The 22,840-nt window shown below is 36.5% G+C and overlaps 1 protein-coding gene and 1 pseudogene across 3 annotated transcripts in view; both read left to right on the top strand.

Moving 5' to 3' along the window:
* The window catches only part of NTN4 (netrin 4), a 123,714-nt gene that overhangs the window by 46,894 nt on the left and 53,980 nt on the right, over positions 1-22,840 (top strand). The gene's annotated exons all lie outside the window — the stretch shown is intronic.
* On the top strand, positions 207-4,099 carry LOC106973427 (aspartate aminotransferase, mitochondrial-like; annotated as a pseudogene).

Below are 22,840 nucleotides of genomic sequence, written 5' to 3'. Positions count from 1 at the left end.
AAAGTTCCCTTAGAGTTGGTCTGCACTCACATAGTCCTCCCTGTTTCTTCCTCTGCTGATTCACTCCTCCGACTCCATACCCATCTTTTAAAGTGCCAATTAACTTGTGATTTAGTCTTCAATTTTAGAATTATAAATAGTCAAGTATGATAACCAGATTCCTTGGAATACATCCATGCCAATTTTTAGTGCCATGACCTTCAAATATGAAGTGTAAGGTGAGCAGTAAGAGAGGTTGGCATAATCATATTAGTGGCATTATCACTCAGAAGCCAGCTTTGACAGTAAATGGGAACCATTGTTGAAGACATTTTAAAGTGGAAAAAATAAGGAACTTCAGTTTAATGCCTGGTATCTTTTGCTGTTCAGCCAATAGAATGAATAATAATTCTCCTCTGTGAAGAGTTGGCCTGACCCCCTCTCACCCTAAACCATGGTTAAACTCCCTTTCCTCTGTATTCACATATCTCCTTGGGCTTTCCTCTCAACTTTTGCTTGTCTGCATCTCCCAGGAGATCACAAACTCCTGATGACAGGGACTGCGTGATCTTTGTTGCCTTAGTCTGGTATGTTACTGGAGCCAGAATTAGGTGTTTGATTGAGTGACAGCAACATAGGAATAAAAAGATAATCAAAACCTATTGTCATTGTCCTCACATCACCTTCTTCCAAAAAACAAGGTTACAGAGTGGCTCAGACAGCAAGTGCCTTGTTGGGATGCACCCAAAGCTATGTGGATTAGGCAAGGGGAAGACAGGTAGGAGAGCACTTCAATTTTTAAATTTTATATTTTTCTCTGATACTTCAGATCAAAGCAAAAATAAATAAAAAAAATTTGAAGATCTCAAAGTATCCTTATTTCATTTTGTAGAGTAGACTTCCACATGTGTCATCTTTCTCCCAGCCCTGATAGAGGAAAGGGCCATAAGGGAGCATGAACCAGTTAGCCAGCAGGACAGTTTGTGTTTGCTGGGCTAAGTCCCTGGGGTGCAGGAAAACATTGGGGTAACAAAAATGACTAGGGAATCAGCCAGAGTTTCAAAAACAGAAACAATGCTATCACTCTAGAAATGAAACTGAGGCTCCCAAGTTGGAGAAAATGAAACATTCACCCAACAAACTAGTTTGCAAACACTAATGGATCTCTGAACTCACATCGCTTCAAATAAAGGATGGACTAATTTGTAATACCTAAGATAATTGGGTTCAAGTATGATTGAAATAGAAAATAACCCAGGGGCACCTCGGGGGCTCAGTTGGTTAAGCATCTGACTTTTGATTTCAGCTCAGGTCATGATCTCACATTGGTTCGTGAGGTCGTGCCCCAGGTGGGTCTCCATGCTAATAGTGTGGAGCCTGCTTGGGATTCTCTCTCCCTCTCTCTGCCCCTCCTCTCCTAACTAAGTAAACATTAAAAAAAAAAAAAAAAAAAAAGAACCCAGACATTCTAGACACATGTCAATCTACTAGACTGTAACTAGAAAGTTTATGTGAAGTAGAGCACCAATAAATTTCTGCCACTAAGTGAATTAGTGAAAGGAGAGCATGCAGGCTGCAATGGACTGAATGTTTGTGTCCCTCCAAAATTCATATGTTGAAAACCTAATCACAGTGTGATGGTATGTGGAGGTGGGGCCTTTGGGAGGTAAGTAGGTCATGAGAGTAGAGCCCTCATGAATGGGATTAGTGGCCTTAAGAGCTGAGAGAGCTAGCTAGCTCTCTTTCTGCCACGTGAGGATACAGTGAGCAGTCAGCAGTCTGTAACCTGGAAGAGGGTCTTTATGAGAACCCGACTATGCTGGCACCCTGATCTTAGACTTCCAGTCTCCAGAACTGTGAGAAGTAAATTTCTTTTGTTCATAAGCCACAAGCTGGTCAAGGGATAAAATCTGGAAAACTACAAGCTGAAGACCAACCACACTGGCCACACAGGCTACCTGAATGCGGTGACTGTCTCTCCGGATGGATTCCTCTGTGCTTCTGGAGGCAGAGATGGCCAGGTCATGCTGTGGGTCCTCAACAAAGGCAAGTACCTTCATGCACTAGATGGCAAGGATGTCATCAATACCCTGTGATTCAGCCCCCACCACTGTGGCTCTGTGTTGCCACACGCCACAGCATTAAGATCTGGAACTTTAAGGTCAAGATCATTGTAGATTAGCCGAAACAAGAAGTTATCAGTATTAGCAGCAAGGCAGAGCCACCCCAGTGTACCTCCCCAACCTGGTCTTCTGATAGCCAGACTGTTTGCTGGCTACCCAGACAACCTGGTACAGGTGTGGCAGGTGACCATGGGCACAACCTAGAAATATACGCTAGAGCTTTAGAAATTAAAAAATGGCTTTCTGACTTAAAAAAAGGGAGAGGGAATTCTATTAACTTTGCTAAACTTGAAAAGAGATAAATACAGAGTTATGAGAAACGTCTATAAAAGTCTCAAAATATAACTATTCTATACAGTCTTCTGCCAGGAAGAAAACTGTCAGGCAATGAGCCTGAGCCCCATGTTTGCACCACTGGCCCTCCACTCCATTCTGCCACTACCCACTGAACCTCTTGTTGCCACCTGGTACTGCTGCACTCTGACAGCATCCTCTCCAAAATCACCACAGTCTTCCACCTCAGCCTCACCACCTGGTCTCTGCAAGAGTCAGCTCCTGGTGGGCCCATGTGGAGATGGGGCCTCCAGATCCCATCCCAAGAGTCACAAAATACTGTAAGAGAGACACCAGTAGCAGAAAGAATCTGGTAGGAGGTGTCTACCAGTATAGGAGAGCCTTATGTCCTCCCTAGCATCTGGAAGGCAGAGGCCCAGACTGATGTAAAAAATATGGACAAAGAATATCTGCCCATTGCAGGACTGGCTGAATTTTGCAAGACATCTATAGGACAGACCCCAGTGGAGGACAGCAAAGAGTTGAAAATTGGCCAGTATATCACTGTGCAGACCATTTCTGGAATTAAGGCCCTGGGTATCAAACTGGTTTTCTGCATAGATTTTTTTAAGATCAGCCAAGATGTCTCTTCTACCCAAACCATCAGACATACTGGCATGCAGCTGCAAGGTTAACAATACTATGACCCACCCCCCCCCCCCAGACTTGTGGCTTTGACTTCACAAGCACTATGGAGGACATTTCAAAAATGCCACAGCAAAGTGTTCTTCTGCACACCTATGCCCACAATCCCGTGGAAGTGGACCCTCATTCTGAGAAATAGAAGGAAATAGCAACAGCAGTGACAAAAAGAATCTCTCTACATTCTTTGACATGGCCTACCAAGACTTTGCCAGTAGTGATGGTACCAAGGATGCCTAGGCTGTACACCACTTCACTGAAGAGGGCATTAATGTTTGTCTCTGCCAATCCTATACCAAGAACATGGGCTTATATGGTAAGTGTGTGGGAGACTTCACTGTGGTCTGCAAAGATGCTGATGAAGTCAGAGGGGTGGAATCACAGATGAAGACACTGATCCATCCCGTGTATTCCAACCCTCCTCTCAATGGAGCCTGAGTTGCCTCGACCACTCTGACCATCTAGATTTTCAAAAACAATGGTTGTTAAGAAGCGCAAGTCATGGCCAGCTGCATCATTAGCATGCAGATTCGGCTGGTCTCCAACCTCAAGAAGGAGGACTTCTCCCACAATGGGCAGCACATCCCTGACCAGACTGGCATATTTTGTTTCACAGGGCTAAAGCCCAAACAGGTGGAGCAGCTAACCAAGGAGTTCTCATCTACATGACAAAGGTCAGCCTCATCTTTGTAGCAAGGATCATCTTGGACAACTGGGCTATCTTGCTCATGACATCCACTCAGTCACCAAATGATTTTCCTGATGAGGGGGAACAGAGTCAACTGTCCTGTCTTCAGCCTCTGTATTTGTGAGATTCACAGGATGAGGGAGGGTAGAGGTGACTGGCAGATCATTTCCTTCAACCACTCAGTGAATGAATGTTGCTCAGAAAATAACAGGTAGTTAAACAGGACAGGGGCATCTGTGGCTGGTGTCTGGAACTGTGTGGCTTGAAACCAAACTCTCCCTCAGCTTTTTATCTATAACTTTTCTAAAGTAGTTTACATGTATAAGAGAGTCACATTCTTAAAAGAAAACCATCAATCATGCCATTGTAATATCGCAGAAGCTTTAACTGAAGCACCATATAGTGTTAAGAGTTCCTCTGTGGACCCAGCGTGAGACATAGCCCTTGTTAAAGGCTTTGTGAGAAGACCTAGTCCTAACATTAATGGTCAGCCTGTTTATCTTCCTGTGACTGAGCAATCGTATCAATAGACCATGTTACTGAAATCGTGTTTTATGAAAACCAGAATCTACTGCCACTGCAGCAAGGAAAATTAAAAATGCTGTTTCCTATCTTGTTTAAGAAAAGAGAAAGAAGTTTCTCCCTTTTTAATGTTTCCAGGCATTTTAATGTTCCTCTCTTTTCCCTTATCCCTGCTGTTCTTTGCCTACGGCACAAAGATCTCTAACTAGCTTAGATTTTCATCCTGTTCTACTGCCTGATTGGCCATCAACCCCATTTTCTAAGGATTTATTTATTTGAAGAGTAAAGGACATAATTTGCTATTCATCCCATACCCTCGTCTTTCTCAGCAATGAATAGTGGAAGAGTAGGCAACTGCACTTTATTTCAGCATCCTTTTCGGTGATTGAATGTTCAATTTTCTCCCACTGGGTCTTGCATCTCACATCATGAGTTGGGTAATGCAGGGTAATACTAGGAAAGAGGATATTCTGGACCTTGGTTTTAACCTTGTGTGCTGCCAGCTGGGCTCAGGCTTCACCCTTTGGAAAGATAACAACCATCTGTTCTAATCATGTAGACTTATTGCAGCCTGGGTTCTCTGTCATAATAAAGTTACTGTAGGATGACCTTTCCCATCCCCAAAAAGAAAACTGGTAGCCTATAGAAAGGATCTGGATAACCAAGTAAAGGGGATTATTTAGTAAGTGTTTTTCATTTTAAAAGGATGTTGGAATGAGAAGTCTCCATCCTAGAAGACCTTAGGGGATTGAAACTTCACTTCCTTACTAATCTCAGGTCACTCTGAAATTGGAAGCAACTTCCTTTTAAAATAATACTAGTTTGGGGGCGCCTAGGTGGCTCAGTTGGTTAAGTGTCTGACCTTTGATCTCAGCTCAGGTCTTGATCTCAGAGTCATGAATTCAAGCCCTGCATTGGGCTCTATACTGGACATGAAACCTACTTAAAAAAAATAATACTGGTTTTGTGCCATGCTGCTTCCCAATTTTCATATCGATTTCAGCAGCAGTGGTGGTAGCCCCTAGTACTGTAACTACAGCATGTGCCAAAACCAGGCAAGATCAAGTCAAACTTAGAGCCAGGGCAGGGTAAGGGAGAAGAAACAGGCTAAGTGGCCAATGGTATGTTGGCTTCCAGGATCCAGTTCTATGAAAATCCTTGTCTCTACTTGCTTAAAAAAAGTTATTTTTGTTTTTTAAGCCATAAGCAATTGGACCAGCAGACACTTATGATTGGAAATAGGAATAGTTCTAGTTTCAGATTTTTCCCATCCCTAAGCTTAAGTGCATTTTATTTTTATGTATTTTTTTCTGGATTATAAAGAGTTGGTATTAAATTTGGGAATGATTGCCTCTTTTAAATGTGATATTCTTATTTCCATAACTGCTTAGGTGAGCAAATTGCACATTAAAAGCATACTCTTTTGTGTAATTAATTAATAACATGGCCATAAGGTCAGTTGTCCTCCCACATTTGTGTGAACACTATTCATTTTACATATGCAGGTATAAATAACTGGATTCATAAATTGTGCCTGTACAATGGAAGGTAGCCTCTTGAAAAACATTATTCTTTTACTAGTCAGTTTGTCATAGGTATGTGTGTATAAATATAACATTGTTTAGCACAGTTTTTCTTATAGTTGGTGGTCCTGAACCAGTGGCACTGGGAGCATTACCTGGGAACTTGTTAGAATTATCAGTTCTCAATCAGAAACTCTAGAGATGGGGCCTAGGTGATTTCAGTGCTTGCTAAAGTTTGAGAGCTGCTGCTTAATAGACTGTGCCAATTCATCTACAGCTCATATTGTTGTCAGGATGAGTAATTAATTAATGAAGTCTGATTTTATGCGCTAGAATTTTTGATGGCCGATGACAATTAAGGAAGTTAATGGAAATGATACTTAATCTGTTTCTCAAGTTATCTAAGATGTTAGGGTCATTTTCTCCCTGTGAGAGAGGGGAGCAGAAAAAGGCACAAAGTGCAAGTTGGCACCCTCATTTACTTTGAAACACTCCTCCTATGTCTTTTACTACCACCTTCATGCTTCCCCTTCTTCCCAGATACATTCTCAAATACATTCCATTTATTCTTTACCAGTTCAGATTTTTCTCATCTGTTCATTTTACTGGAAGGCAGAACAGTGAAGTAATTAAGACCCTAGCTTTGGAGTCAGATCTGGATTTGATTCACCACACCATTTGCTAAGTTACTCAGTCTCACTGAACCTCAGTTTCCCAAGAAAATAAGATCTACCTTATATAGTTATTGTGAGTTTTAAAATTATGATAGCCTGTGCCTGGCATATAGTAGCCACTACTGACGTTGCTATTACTATATTGTATTACCCCAGCCACTTCTACTTCTTCTCCCACATACACTTCTTCCCCGTAACAACAAAAATAAATTGTAGCTTATGTGCTGTTTGACATGTTCACAAGGTTGGGTGTTTGTGACAAGGAAACTTTGACTCCAGCCTGCTTGGATCCCAGACATTATGCAAAAAGGAGATCTTAAGCTTTTTCTCTTTGCAGCTGGAAAGGACTGATGTAGTTCTCTTTTTCCTAGCAGCTGGTGATTTTACAGCTGTTGGATGATGGATGGTAATAAGGAACATGGAACATTTCATTGTTTTAGTAACATATCATTCATTGGATACCACAGAAGCCTTAGAATACTGTGAAGAATTGTTTAAATACCTTGCTCTATACTTGTTAAGGTGGATTTTTCCTTTGTAATCAGAAACTCATTATAAAAGAGTATCAATATTTTAACTGGTGTATTCTAAAACTAAGAGTAAACATTGAAACCATATGTAGAACCATATAGTGGGGTTTGAGGAAAATGTCACTTAGCTACCTAACTCTGTAAGGCAAGGGTTAGAATTACTCATATAGTTTCATTACAAACATTTTTCTCATCTGAATCTGAATACATTATATATTTATGTTTGCACATCTCATATATCAAGTTTTATATTGTCAGAACAGGTTTAAGACTACATTTTTCATCTTCAAAAAAATTTTAAATGTGCTGTGGAATAAGCCAAAAATAATAATTAGAAACCTCTTAACTCTTCAAGGAATTAAAGAAAAGAACAAGGGCTTGAAAACAGTAATGAAGGCAGCAGCAATCCAATCATTTCATTTGTCACATTAGGATCTGGAGGAAAGGGTAATCCTATCACCAAAATGGTGCACAGTGTTGTGTTCCAAATATTAACAAACTTATTATGAAGCCTGCCAATTTGATACAGTTAGTGTGAGATTATCCTTAATCCATTTCAAGGTCTTGACCTTCTTATTTTAATGTTCCTGAGTGTTACTATGTTATAGCTTTGTCATTAGTCCCTTGGCAATGAGTAACTACAGATACCATAGAAGGTGTACAGAATGTTGATTATACTTCATTTACTACCTTGTGTTTTCTAGTAGAAGGACAAGCCAGTAAAATATGTTCATGGCTGGAAATTGTTAGTGTTTTGATTGTAAAACTTCCCAAGTAATCTAGCTTTATTTTCGCTTAAGACAGCAAGATACACTTTTTCTCTTACTGGCAAAAGTGGCCTAAGTATATTCTTTTTATTTGAAGATCAGGAAACCAGAAGACTTCATTCATTACAAAACGATTTTTGCACTCATGAAAGAATTACCTATGGGGTTCCTTTCAAAGGTTTTCCCGGAATGTTTAAATATTTATTTGCAGGCCTTTGACTATTTCACAGAAAGGTTAAATGAAAAAACAAGTGAAAACTAAATTGTTGGTGTCAGAGCTGACATTTCTGAAAGTAAAATATAAGTCAATAGAAACGTGAAATTGGTTCTCCAAAATATAATATATATACGATTCAACTTTTCATGAACATGCTTTGCAGAAAGTGAAACATCTATATTTATGTCAAAATTGGAGCATTTTTCAGATACAAAAATAAGTTTCTTTAACAAGTTTGAGCAACTAGTAGAAATTTGGGAAGAAACAACTTAAATTTGACATTTTTCCTACTGTAAGTACTTGTCAGATATTCAAGGTATATCTCACTTTGAAAATTTTTCTTATAAATATTTCTTTTTCAGTGTAGCATTTTTGGATCCATTCTGCAGATATCTGGGAGATCTCTGGGTCTGCAAGGCCTAGTCTTGCCGTTTCACTGCTAATATAATGAGGAGGTGGTGGGGGGGGGGGGGAGCTACATGGAAAGAGAAAAGCTGAGGTTACAGATAGATATCTCACTTCTGGTTCACAACCCCAGAACTCATATCTCTGTGGTATTTCATTTGCGTCTTGCCAATTCTGTAAGAGCTGGAAATGTACTTCAATTTGTCCTAAAACAATTACATTCAGTAGAAGATAAGCTGAAATTTAAGTCCTTATTCCCCCTTACAAGAATTTTTAGTCACCAGACACACAAAGTTAAAATACAAACACACACACACGCGCACACACAGTGTCCTAATGATTCCACAAGACAGAAAATTCATAGCTATTTCAAATAGTGAGGAAAACAAGGTCTTCTAATTTTGGCATTAAAAGCCTTAAAGCTATAATTGAAACTACAATTGTGTTATATCTTAGCAATGTAAATATGTTAATGGAATAAAATATTACATGTGTGGGGATATGAAAGGACTGTAGTATTTATTAACTCATAATAAGATTTTTTTTAGCCATATGGAATTCTGATACCTCTTTAGCACTTTAGCTTTTTAGATAGAAATTAAAAACAGAGAAAATTATGGTTTCAAAAACTAAAATATATTTTTAGCTTTAAAGGAGTTCACATATTAGAAATGGGAAAATGATTGCATTTGTTCCACTATTAAATATTTTATATATAATACAAACAGTTATGAAGTTTGTAAGAGTAAACACTGATCAGACGTCCTTTGCCTTTTATTTTTGCATTTCTAAGGGCACCACTACCAGGCATGTAATTTGGCTGGCTCAGTCAGCTCTCAGAATTCCTGAAGGGTAGAGGTTTCTTTGTTTCCCACATAAGGCTCTGGTAGGTATTAAAATTAAAGAGAAGGTGGAATCATAGTATTTCCATAGCATAGTATTCTGAAAAGAGGTTAAATATTGTAGTTATAACATATTTATCTTTTAATTCTTATTTGCCATTTAATTCAATTCTCATGTGTAAAAAAAGGGGGGGTGGGCACTTAACTCTGTGAGATTACACAGGCATAGGAGCACTGAAGAGGAATGTGCTCCAAACTGTGCCACCCAATTTCACTAACATAAAAGATGAGGAATTATAGCTTATGCTATCAAGCAATTAGGTCATTAGTGGCCTTGAAAACAAAACTCAAATCATTCTTCAGGCCTCTCACAGTCCCCTGTACTACTCTTTTATTTTTTTTTTTACATTTATTTATTTTTGAGAGAGAGGGAAAGACAGAGTGTGAGTGGGGGAGGGCAGAGAGGAGGGAGACACAGCATCTGAAGCAAGCTCCAGGCTCTGAGCTGTCAGCACAGAGTCCGACACCGGGTTTGAACTCACAAACCGTGAGATCATGACCTGAACCAAAGTCAGATACCGTGAGATTGTGACCTGAGCTGAAGTTGAGTATGCTCAACTGACTGAGCCATCCAGGCGTCCCTCCCCTGTACTACTCCTGATTAAAATACTTACTTCACCGTATTGTAATTATTTTCTTACATATCCAACTTTCCCTATCTGCTAAGCTACTTTCTTCTTTAATGGCACATACTGGAACATTCACAATGTCTAACATAAGTTCAAAAAGTCCTGAATTGCTAAATGAATTAATTAATCAATGGCATTTTAAAGTTAAGAGATTCATTTCAGTTAATAATGTCAATAATATTAACAGTAATGACTGTTCTTGATTGTGTCACATTTCTACACACATTTTTTCTTTAAATCCTCAAACAAATACATGGAGCTGTTATTATTACCTTATTTTATAGGTAGGAAATTAGGTCTTGCTTTAAGGAATTTGTCCAAAATTATTGAGAGCAGTGATTAGGAACCCCATGTATCTAATTCCAAAATTTATTCTCTTTATGTCACATTTACCCTCATAATGCTAAGGAAAAAAATCTCAGAACTCTTCAGTAGAGTTTCATCTATATTAAGGTGCTTATTTTTTTCACTGATAATTATTGTGGTCTTATTAAGGCAATAAGATAAAGACTTTTAAGATCATCTAGAGAAAAGGAAATCCTGTCAAACAAGCTTTGTAATAAACATAATCATACAAATACTAGGAGTGTCAGATGGATTACTGTATCTTTGATCCAGACTCACATTTCCTCAGAGAATAACTAAATTATCTTCAGTATTTCTTTTTAATTATTTATTTCTTAAAATTGAGGCAAAAAAGAAGCACATAGTGAGACCATTTCCAATATTGCCATTGTTTTTCTTAAAATCTTTTCAGAATATAGATGACATAAAATGCTTTGGGACATTTTTAACATGATTTTCTTGGTTATACAGAAAAAAATTGTAATAGAAATTCACAGTTATATCATCTATATTAAATTTTAATTTTTAAAATGTCATTCCAATCTTAATTTCCTTTTTTCTTAATATAAAAAACTTTAATTATCCAATCATAAAACATTGGTTTATAAATAATATAGCAACCAAAAAAACCATTTACAAAGTAACTAACCTATGCCACTAAGTTAACCTGCTACATTTTGTTACTAAAAGACCTGAAGTCACAAGAGATCTGTGAATCCATCTGGTTCTTCAGATTACAATGGGATTGAGATGGCTTTGCCAGAAAATTAAACTGTTATCATTCAATATATGGAAAGCAAGATCCTGCTCACAGTGGTTTAGATATTAAATAATAGGTAATTATAAAGTTTAAAATGTTCAACTTTTAGGAATTAATTATATCAGTCTAACACAGTAATACCTGCTTTAATGGAATGCTCAGAGACCAAGAGCTTCTATAGCATGAAGGTATCTTATAACAGTTTTTTTTTAAAGATTTCAACAACTTTTATGCCATTTTGCATAAATTGTATGACTTGAAGAACAGAATAATAAAATTTATAAATGTTAAGAGACAAACTGCCGTGACATATCAGCTGTCCCCCAACATAATAAATAGTACAATATTAACACTTAATTTATTATACTAGATATTCAGAAAGATTGTTTTTCAAATCCTCCAACACCTTTATACTATGAAAGTTTAATTTTGCTTTTTAATCAAAATAAAATCTTAAAATATTTTTGTCTAGACATTGTTAACCTAGCTGTGACTGTAAGTATTAGAAGGAGCAGTTATACTTCCCTAGTAAGGAAAGCGAAGAGCAGCATATTCTTGGCTATAATATTTTATTGCAGTAAAAATATAGATGACTATATATTTTAAGATTCAGGATTAGTTTAATATCAGAAAATCAACCAATATAATACACCATAATAATAAAACAGTGGATAAAAACCACATGCTCATCTCAATGGATTCTGACAAAATTCAACATTCTTTCTTGACTAAAAAGGGAAAAAAATCGACAAAGTATATATAGAAATGAACTTACTCAACATGAGTAAAGGCATCTATGATAATCCCAGTTAACATCATACTTAAAGGTGAAAGACTGAATGCTTTCCCTACAAAGATCGGGAATAAGGCAAGGATGCCTGTTCTCATAACTTCTACTTATTATTGTACTAGAAGTTCTAGCCAGGGCAATTAGGAAAAAAAAAGAAAAGAAAAGAAAGAAAGAAAAAATAAAAGGAAAAGAAATAAAAGGCATCCAGATTGGAAGGAAGAAGTAAAACTATGTATGTTCACAGATGACATGATCTTATATGTAGAAAACCCCTAAGAATCCACAAAAAGAAAAAAAAATAACAAAACAACAGCAACAGCCAAAACAACTGTTAGAGCTCATAAACAAGTTCAGCAAAGTTGGATATAAAAGAATACGTAAAAGCCAGTTGTGTTTCTATACACTAGTGATGAATAATCCAAAAATAAAATTAAGAAAACAATTCTGTTGACAATAGCATCAAAAAAAGAATAAAATACTTTGGCATAAATTTAACCAAGTAAATGTAAGACCTGTACACTGAAAACTCTGAAATATTCTTGAAAGAAATTAAAGATCTAAATAAAAGGAAAATCATCCTGTGTTCATGGATAGGAAGGTTTAATATTGCTAAGATGGAAATAGTCCCCAAATCAATATACAGGTTCAATGAAACCCCATCAAAATTCTAAATGACTTCTTTGCAGAAATGGACAATCTGAATTCATATGGAAAGGAAAGGGACCTTAAATAGTCAAAACAATTTTGAAGAACAATGAAGTTGGAGGGCTCACACTTCCCAATTTCAAAACTTACCACAAAGCTACAATAATAACAAAACAGTATGGTACTTGCATAAAGATAGACACAAAAATTGATAAGATAAAGACTCCAGAAATAAATCCATACATCTGTGGTAAATTGATTTTTAACAAAGATGTCCAGATTATTCAATGGAAAGAGTCTTTTCAATAAATGGTACAGGGACAAGAGAATAACCACATGCAAAAGAATTTGGACCCCTTTCTTACACCACATACAAAAATTAACTTATAAGGGATCAAAGACTTAAATGTAAACCTAAAATTATAAAACTCTTAGAGGGAAACAAATGTAAGTCTCTGTGACCTTGGATTAGGAAATGGTTTCTTAGATTTGACACCAAAAGCACAGAACAACAAAAGAAAAAATAAATAAATTGGACTTCATCAAAAGTAAAAATTTTTGTGCATCAAAAGATGCTATTGGGGTTCCTGGCTAGCTCAGTTGGTAGAGCATGCAACTTTTGATCCTGGAGTTGTAAGTTCAAGCTTCACACTGGGTTTGGAGATTCACTTAAAAGTGAAAAGACAGAGAGGGCAAGATGGTGGCCAATTAAAAGGACCCTAGGTTCACCTAGTCCCACGAATACAACTAGGTAATTATCAAATTATCCTAAATACCCCAGAGATTGACCCAAAGACTGGCAGAACAAACTCCATAATTAAAGGTAGAGAAGAGGCAATAATGAAGAAAGTAGGAAGTATGGAGACTTGGTTCAGGAGAGAAAGAGATCATGGCCACTGCAGTGGGGAGGGAGCCATGGTCATGGAGAAGGGTAAGAGATGGACAGGGGAGTGAACAGGGAAGAAGAAGCCTCACAGTAATTTGCTTGAAAAATGAGTGGGACTGAATTTCATGAGTTCTTGCAACCAGCAGGGCTTAAAGCCTGGATTTTAAAGGTCAGTAGGCTTGGCTCAGGGAAAGCCCCTAGGGCATTGGGGCTGCTCTTGGAGAGAAGACAGAGCAAACAGCCCTTGGACATACAGCATGGAAACAGCGATCTAAAGAACCCCTTAGGCACACAGTGGGCAGGTTATTTACTCATCTCCCAGCATGTCCCAGAGGGGCAATGTTCACAAAGACACCCTTCCAGGAACAAAGGAACTGGCAGGTGCCATTTCTCCCCCACCCTGCAGCATAAGCACAGGGCCATTTGTGAGAACCAGTACAGTAGTCACTACCTAACTTGCTTACATCCAGCCCTGCCCCACAGTGCTCTGGTGGAACTGCCCTTCCAAGTCATACTTGCCTTAGTACCAGTGCAACAGGCTCTCTCCCCTAGACCAGACCAAACTCCCACCCACACTGTCTCAAGATCTGGGAATTTTGCAGGTTCCTGCAGCAGTGGCAATAGATCTCATTTCACAAGCAGACCAGAGCACATCTAGTTAAAATCCACCACATTCAGGCCAGGGATCAAACACTGACCACAACAGGCAAAGAGAGACTCTGCAGACAACTGGCCTGAAGGATAAAGTGGCCAGAACACAACAGCAGAGCACACATCGGAGATACTCCCTGAAGTGACAGACCTGGGGGACAGGGCACTACAAAACCTCTTCTTCATAAGGTCAAGAAGAGGAGACATAGCTGGCTTTTCTAACACAGAGAAGCAGGCACAGAGACTCAGACAAAATAAGAAAACAAAGGAATTTGTCTCAAATGAAAGAATAGGAAAAGGCCATGGCCAGAGATCTAAGTGAAACAGATATAAGTAACATGCCTTATACAGAATTTAAAGTAATGACCATAAAGATACTCACTGAACTTGAGAAAAGAGTGGAAAACACCAGTGAGACCCTTAACACAGAGATAAGGAATAACATAGTATAAATAAAGAGCTCAATAGACAGTCAGAAACATTTGATGGAATGAACAGTAGGCTAGAAGAAGCAGAAAAACGAATTAATGACCTAGAAGACAAAGTAAGGGAAAGTAATCAAGCTGAATGAAAGAGAGCAAAAAGAATTATGCAAAATGAGAATATACTTAAAGAACTCAGTGACTCCATCAAATGTAATAACGTTTGTATTATAGGAGTCCCAGAAGAAGAGAGAGAAAAGAATTTTTTGAAGAAATAGTAACTGAAAACTTCCCTAGTCTGGGGAAGGAAACAGAAATCCAGATTCAGGAGGCACGGGGAACCCTCAGCAAAATCAACAAAGGCAGATCCATACCAAGGTGTATTGTAATTAAAATAGCAAAACATAGTGATAAAGAAAAAAATCTTTAAAGCAGCAAGACCAAAGAAGACAGTAACATACAAGGGAAACCCCAAAAGGCTATCAGTGGATTTTTCAGCTGAAGCTTTCCAAGCCAGAAGAGACTGGCATGATATATTCAAAGTGCTGAATGGAAAAAATTTACAGCCAAGAATACAGTATCCATCAAGGCTATCATTCAGAATAGAAGGAGAAATAAAGAGTTTCCTAGACAAAACAAAAACAAAAACAAAAAAACCTAAAGGAGTTTATGACCACTAAACCAACCCAGCAAAAAATATTAAAGGGGACTCTGTGAGTGGAAAGGAAAGATCAAAAGTGACAGTATGAGGGTAGGAAACACATAAGGAATAAGAATAAATATTTCTAAAAAAATCAGTCAAGGAACTCACAAAATAAAAGGATGTAAAATATAATAAAATATACCTAAAAATGAGGAGAGGAGTAAAGAGTGGATTCAAAATTAAATGACCACCAACTTAATATAGACTGCTATATGCAAAAGATATTGTATACAAACCTAATGATAACCACAATAAAAACCACTAATACAAATGCAAATAAATAAAGGAAAAGAAATCCAAATATATGACTAAAGAAAACCAGCAAACCATGAAAGAGAGAAAGACAAGAAAGAATCAGAGAAAATCTTCAGAAGTGACCACAAACAAGTAATAAAATGGCAATAAATACATAGTTATCAATAATTACTTTGAATGTAAATGGACTAAATGCTCCAATCAAAGCCAAGGTGACAGAATGTATTTTTTTTTTAAAAAAGGAACCATCTACATACAGCCTACAAGAGACTCATTTTAGACCTAAAGATACCTGCAGATTGAAAATGAGGGGATATAAAAACATTTATCTTGCAAATGGATGTCAAAAGAAAGGTGGAGTAACAATACTTATATCAGACAAAATAGACTTTAAAACAAAGACTATTAACAAAAAAGGACACTATATAATATAAAAGGGACAATACAAGAAGATATAGAAGACAATACAAGACAAGACAATACAAGAAGATATAACAGTTGGCCTCCACCCAACATGGAGGCATCAAATGCCTAAAACAGTTAATAACAAACATAAAGGACCTAACCGGTAATAATACAATAGTAGGGGACTTTATTTATTTATTTATTTTTATTTTTTTAATTTTTTAATTTTTAATGTTTATTTTTGAGATACAGAGACAGAGTGTGAGTGGGGGAGGGGCAGAGAAAGAGGGAGGCACGGAACTCAAAGTGAGCTCCAAGTTCCATGCTGTCAGCGCAGAGCCTGATGTGGGGCTCGAGCTTGTGAACCATGAGATCATGACTGAGCCAAAGTCAGACACTTACCCAACTGAGCCATCCAGGTGCCCCAATAGAAGGGGACTTTAACACCCACTTATATCAATGGACAGATCATCTAAACAGAAAATCAATAAGGAAACAATGGCTTTGTATGACATATTGGACCAGATGGATTAAGAGATATTCAGAATATTCTACAGCATTCTACAGCAGCAGAATACACATTCTTTTGAAGTGTACATGGAGAATTCTCCAGAATGGATCATATATTTTGCCACAAAACAAACCTCAACAAATTCAAGAAAATCGAAGTCATAACATGCACTTTTTCTGACCACAGCACTATAAAATTAGAAGTCAACCATAAGAAAATATCTTAGGAAGTCCACAAATACATGGAGGTTACATAACATGCCACTAAACAATGGAAGGGTCAACCAGGAAATAAAAGAAATAAAAAATACATGGAACCAAACAAAAATGAAAATTGAGTGGTTCAAAACTTGGGATGCGTCAAAAGTGGATCTAAGAGGGAAGTTTATAGCAATACAGGCCTACCTCAAGAAATAAGAAAATATCAAATAAACAATCTGACCTTACACCTAAAGGAGCTAGAAAAAGAAGAACAAACAAAACCTGAAACGAGCAAAAGGAATGAAATAATTACCATTAGAGCAGAAATAAATGATACAGAAACCAGGAAAACAATGGACAATAGAATAGATCAATGAAACCAGGAGCTGGTTCTTTGGAAAAAGTCAATAAATTGATAAGACCTATCAAGAAAAAGAGAGAGCGGGGCACCTGGGTGGCTCAGTCAGTTAAGTGTCTGACTTTGGCTCAGGTCATGATGTCATGGTTCATGAGTTCAAGTCCCATGTTGGGCTGTGTGCTTACAGCTCAGAGCCTGGAGCCTGCTTCAGATTTCTGTGTCTTCCTCTCCCTCTGCCCCTCCTCTGCTCGTGCTCTCTCTCTCTCTCTCTCAAAAATAAACATTAAAAAAAATTTTTTTAAAGAGAAAAAAGGAAAGGACCCAAATAAATAAAATTACAAGTGAGAGAGGAGAAATAACAATCAACACCACAGAAGTACAAACAATTATAAGAAAATATGAAAAACTATATGCCAAGAAATTGGACAATCTAGAAGAAATGGATAAATTCCTAGAAACATGTAACCTACCAAACTGAAGCAAAAAGAAATAGAAAATTTGAAGAGACTGATTACCAGCAAAGAAATTGAATCAGTGATAAAAAAAAAAAAGTCCCAACATATGAAAATCCAAGACCAGATGTCTTCATAGGCAAATTCTACCAAACATTTAAAGAAGAATTAATACCTATTCTTCTCAAACTAGTCCAGAAAATAGAAAAAGAAGAAAAACTTTCAAATTCATTTATGAGACAAGCATTACCATAAAGATACCAGAGAGAGAGAGAGAGAGAGAGAGAGAGAGAGAGAGAGAGATACAGGCCAACATCCCTGAGAATATAGATGCAAAAATCTTCAACAAAATACTAGCAAACTGAATCCAACAATACATTTTAAAAAGTCATTCACCATGATCAAGTGGGATTTATTCCTGGGTTTCAAGGGTGGTTCAATATTCACAAATCAATCAACGTGATACATCACATCAGTAAGAGAAAGGATAAGAAACATATGATCATTTCAGTGGATGCAGAAAAAGCATTTGACAAAGTACAATATCTATTCACGATAAAACCCCTCAATAAAGTAGGTTTAGAGGGACATATCTCAACATAATAAAGGCCATATATGAAAACCCACAGCTAACATCGTCCTTCATAGGGAAAAACTGAGAGCTTTTCCTGTAAGGTCAGGAACATGACAAGGATATCCACTCTCACCACTTTTACTCAATATAGTACCTGAAATCATAGCCACAGCAATCAGACAACAAATTGGAAAGAAGACTCAAATTTTCATTATTTGTAGATGACATGATACTTTATATAGAAAACCCAGAAGACTCCACCAAAAAACTGCTAGAACCAATAAATGAATTCAGTGAAGTCATAGTATTCAAAATCAATGTACAGAAATCTGTTGCTTTTCTACACACCAATAATAAAGCTGCCAAAAGAGAAACTTGGAAAACAATTCCATTTGCAATTACCGAAGATAATAACATATTTAGGAATAAACCTAACCAAAGAGGTGAAAAGACTGTACCCTGAAAATGATAAAACACTGATAAAAGAAATTGAAGACAACACAAAGAAATGGAAAGACTTCCACGCTCATGGACTGGAAGAACAAATACACGTTAAAATGTCTATGCTACCCAAAGCAATCTACACATTTAATGCAGAATTAATTTTCACAGAACTACAACAAATCATGAAAATTAACAAATTAATTTTCACAGAACTACAACAAATCATCCTAAAAATTTGTATGGAACCACAAAAGACCCTGAATAGCCAGAGCAATCTTGAAAAAAAAAGCAAAACCAGAGGCATCACAATTCCAGACTTCAAGTTATCCTACAAAGCTATAATAATCAAAACAGTACGGTACTGGCACAAAAATAGACACATAGATCAATAGAACAGAATAAAAAACCTAGAAATAAACCCATAATTATATGGGCAATTAATCTTTGACAAAAGAGGAATCAATATACAACGGGAAAGAGAGTCTCTTCAATAAATGGTGTTAGGAAAACTGGACAGTAACATGGAAAAGAATGAAACTGGACCACTTTCTCACATCATACACAAAAATAAATTCAAAATGGATTAAAGACCTAAATGTGAGATCTGAAACCATAAAAATCCTAGAAGAGAGCACAGGCAGTAACTTCTCTGGCATCAAATGTAGCAACTTTTTTTCTAAATAGGTCCCATGGGACAAGGGAAACAAATGCAAAAACAAACTATTAGGAATACATCAAAATAAAAAGCTTATGTACAGTGAAGGAAACAAGAACTCTAAAAGGCAATCTACAGAATGGGAGAAGATATTTACAAATGACATATCCAATAAAGGATGAGTATCCAAAATATATAAAGAACTTATACAACTCAACTCCCCAAACACAAATAACCCAATTTGAAAATGGGCAAAAGATATTAACAGACATTTCTCCAAAGAAAACAAACAGATGGCAAATAAACACATGAAAAGATGCTCAACATCACTCATCATCAGGGAAATGCAAATCAAAATCACACTGAGATATCACTGCATACCTATCACAATGGTTAAAATCAACAGGTGTTGGTGAGGATGTGGCGAAAAAGGAACCCTCTGGCCCTGCTGGTGGGAATGCAAACTGGTGCAGCCACTCTGGAAAACAGTATGGAGGTTCCTCAAAAAGTTAAAAATAGAACTACCCTACTATCCAGCAATGGCACTACTGGGTATTTACCCCCCAAAATATAAAAACACTAATTCAGAGAGATACATGCACCCCTATGTTTATAGCAGTATTATTTACAATAGCCAAGATCTGGAAGCAGTCCAAGTGTCCACTGATAGAAGAATGGATAAAGAAGATGTGGCATATATATATACAATGAAATTTCAGCCATAAAAAAGAATGAAATCTTGCCGTTTGCAACGATGTGGATGGAGCTAGAATGTATTATGCTAAGTGAAATAAGTCAATCAGAGAAAGACAAATACCATATGATTTCACTCATATGTGGAATTTAAGAAACAAAACAAATGAGCAACGAGAAAAGAGAGAGACAAACCAAGAAACAGATTCTTAACCATAGAGAACAAAATGATGGTTACCAGAGGGGGGAACGGGTGAAATAGGTGATGGGAATTAAGGGGTGCACTCGTCGTGAAGAGCACCAAGTGATGTATGCAATTGTTGAATCACTATATTATACATCTGAAACTAAAATGACACCATATGTTAACTATACCGGAATTAAAATAAAAACTTAAAAAAAAAAAAAAAAGGAAAGATGACTGTATGAGAAACAACCATATTTCAAGCAGAAAGATTTCAAATAAATTTTTAATGTCTAAAAGAAAAAGAAATGAAGAGACAATCCACACAATGGGAGAAAATATTTGCAAATCATATATATCTGATAAGAGTCTAATATCTAGAATATATGAATAGGTCTTATGACTCAAAAATAAAAAGACAAATAACCTAACTTAAAAATTGGCAAGGTTTGAATACACATTTCTCTTAGGAAGATATGCAAATGGACAATTAGCACATGAAAAGATGCTCAACATCCTTAGTCACTAGGGAAATGCAAATCAAAACCACAATGAGATACCACTTCACACTCACTAGGATGACTATAATAAAAAAGATAGATAGTAATAAATGTTGACTAGGATATAGAGAAATTTGGAACACTAATACATGGCTGATGAGAATGTAAAATGCTGCTGCTGCTGCTGCTGCTGTGGAAGACAGTCTGGCAGTTCCTCAAAATGTTTAACATAGAGTTACCATATGACCCAGGAATTCTGCTCCTCGGTGTATACCCAAGTGAACTGAAAACATATATCTACATAAAACTGTGGACATGAATATTCATAGCAGCATTATTTATAATAGCCAAAAAGTGGAAACAACCCCAATATTCTTCAACTGATGAACAAACAAAATGTGGTTTATCTGTACAATGGAATATTACCTTATCAAAAATAGTGAAATTATGGAAGGACCCCAAATGTTCAGACTGATAAATGGATAAAGAATGGATATATAATGGAATATAACTTAGCCCCAAAAAAGAATGAAATCTTACCATTTGCAATGATGTGGCTCGAGCTAGAGTATATTATGCCAAGTTAAATAAGTCATTCAGAGAAAGACAAATACTACGATTTCACTCATATGTGGAATTTAAGAAACAAAACAGATGAACATAGGAGAAAGGAAAAAGAGAGGCAAACCATAAAAGAAACTCTAAACTATAGAGAACAAACTGAGTTGCTGGAGGGGAGGTGGGTAGGGGGATGGGCTAAATGGGTGATCAAGTGATAAATTACTAAATTCTACTCCTGAAACTAATATTACACTATATGTTAACTAACTAGAATTTAAATAAAAACATTAAACATAATAAGCAAACAAACAAGTAAATACACACAAAGAAAGCTATGTATTTTTTTAAAAAGGAGTATTATTCAACCATAAAAAGGAATGAAGTACTGATGCTACAGCATGAATGAACCTTGAAAAGATGCTAAGTGAAAGAAGCAAGACCACGAAAGACCACATATTGCATTATGCCTTTTGTATGAAATGTCCAGAATAGGCATATCCATAAGGACAGTAATGGTTGCCAGGAGTCAGGGAGAAATGGGGAGTGACTGTTTAATGGGCATGAGGTTTATTTGGTGTGTGATGAAAATGCTCTGGAATTAGATGATGGTAATTACTGCCCAACATTTTGATATACTAAAGACCACTGAATTGTATACTTTAAAAATGGTTAAAATGATAAATTTTTTGTCACATGAATATAATTATAATAAGAAAAATTAATAGCTAAACACAAACGAAAAACTCCATGGCTGGTTACATAGGAATTTTGCAGAATTTCTTTTAAAGTCCTGGTCATTAAGCTGATTGTTTTTAAAAGCAATAGCTTTGAATGGGTGGGTGTTAAAGAAAACTAATTCTTCTAAATGCTGTGGCTATCGTTTTCTGGCCATATACAGATGATCACAGGTTTCTTTAATGACTCTGCATTCTGACAGAGTTGCCAAACAAGCATAATTTTTTTATATGAGAATACTCAATAATGAAACTACATTTTATAAGATTTACCTAGAAACAAGCACTTTTCCAATATGAAAAACATCTGAATGAATTAATTAATTCAACAACAAAAGACTATGGAAGAAAACATGCTCTAGCAACTGGCTTCTTGTACTACAATCAGGGGCTCATTTATCTTAAACAAGTCAACTTTTGTAACACCCTCTGTACTGTATAGAATACTGAGTGACAGTCAAACAGAGCTGTCAAGAAAGAAGGAAAACAGTGGGAAATGTGAACTAGAGTGAATTAAATTAAAAAAAAAAAAGAAAAAAAAAAACTTTGTAAGAAAATGCAAAATAGTCTGTGACAAGGAATTTTCCTTTATATAACCAGAAGCTATGTGAACACATTGAGCAAGTGAATGTCAATGGGATGAAAAGTACTTATTAATCCCCCACAGCATGTCTAATAGAATTTACCTGGCCCCCAACTAATTATAAAAACCATCTAAATCCAAAAAGACATTGAATAAATCCTCACAAATCCTTCCTTCATTCTCATGTCAAACACTGCTTGACAGATAAGTTACTTACAAAATGAGTTCTACTAGTTTTTACCTTCACTTAATTTCCCAGGTTCTTGTCTCATAGTTATGTGTTAATAGTTTTAACAGCATATTAGAAGTTATTATTGTTAATTCCACCATCTTTTTCTAAAATTATTAAAATTAAATAGGTACTAAGAAATTGGAAGTGATATCCCTTTTCCCCTCAAAGAGTTTATCATGAGAAGTTATTTTAGGTGTTGGTGGGAAGGAAAAGAATCCTCATGATTACATCACTGTTCTAAGATGGAGCCTCTAATATTTTAGGACTGTCTTGGGAGTTCTGTCCCCTGTATTTTTTTTTAATTTTATTATTATTATTTTTTAATTTACATCCAAATTAGTTAGCATATAGTGTTACAATGAT

This window comes from Acinonyx jubatus, chromosome B4 (assembly GCF_027475565.1).
Source record: "Acinonyx jubatus isolate Ajub_Pintada_27869175 chromosome B4, VMU_Ajub_asm_v1.0, whole genome shotgun sequence".
Taxonomy (NCBI): Eukaryota; Metazoa; Chordata; class Mammalia; order Carnivora; family Felidae; genus Acinonyx; species Acinonyx jubatus.
This window is presented reverse-complemented; position numbering and strand designations above follow the sequence as displayed.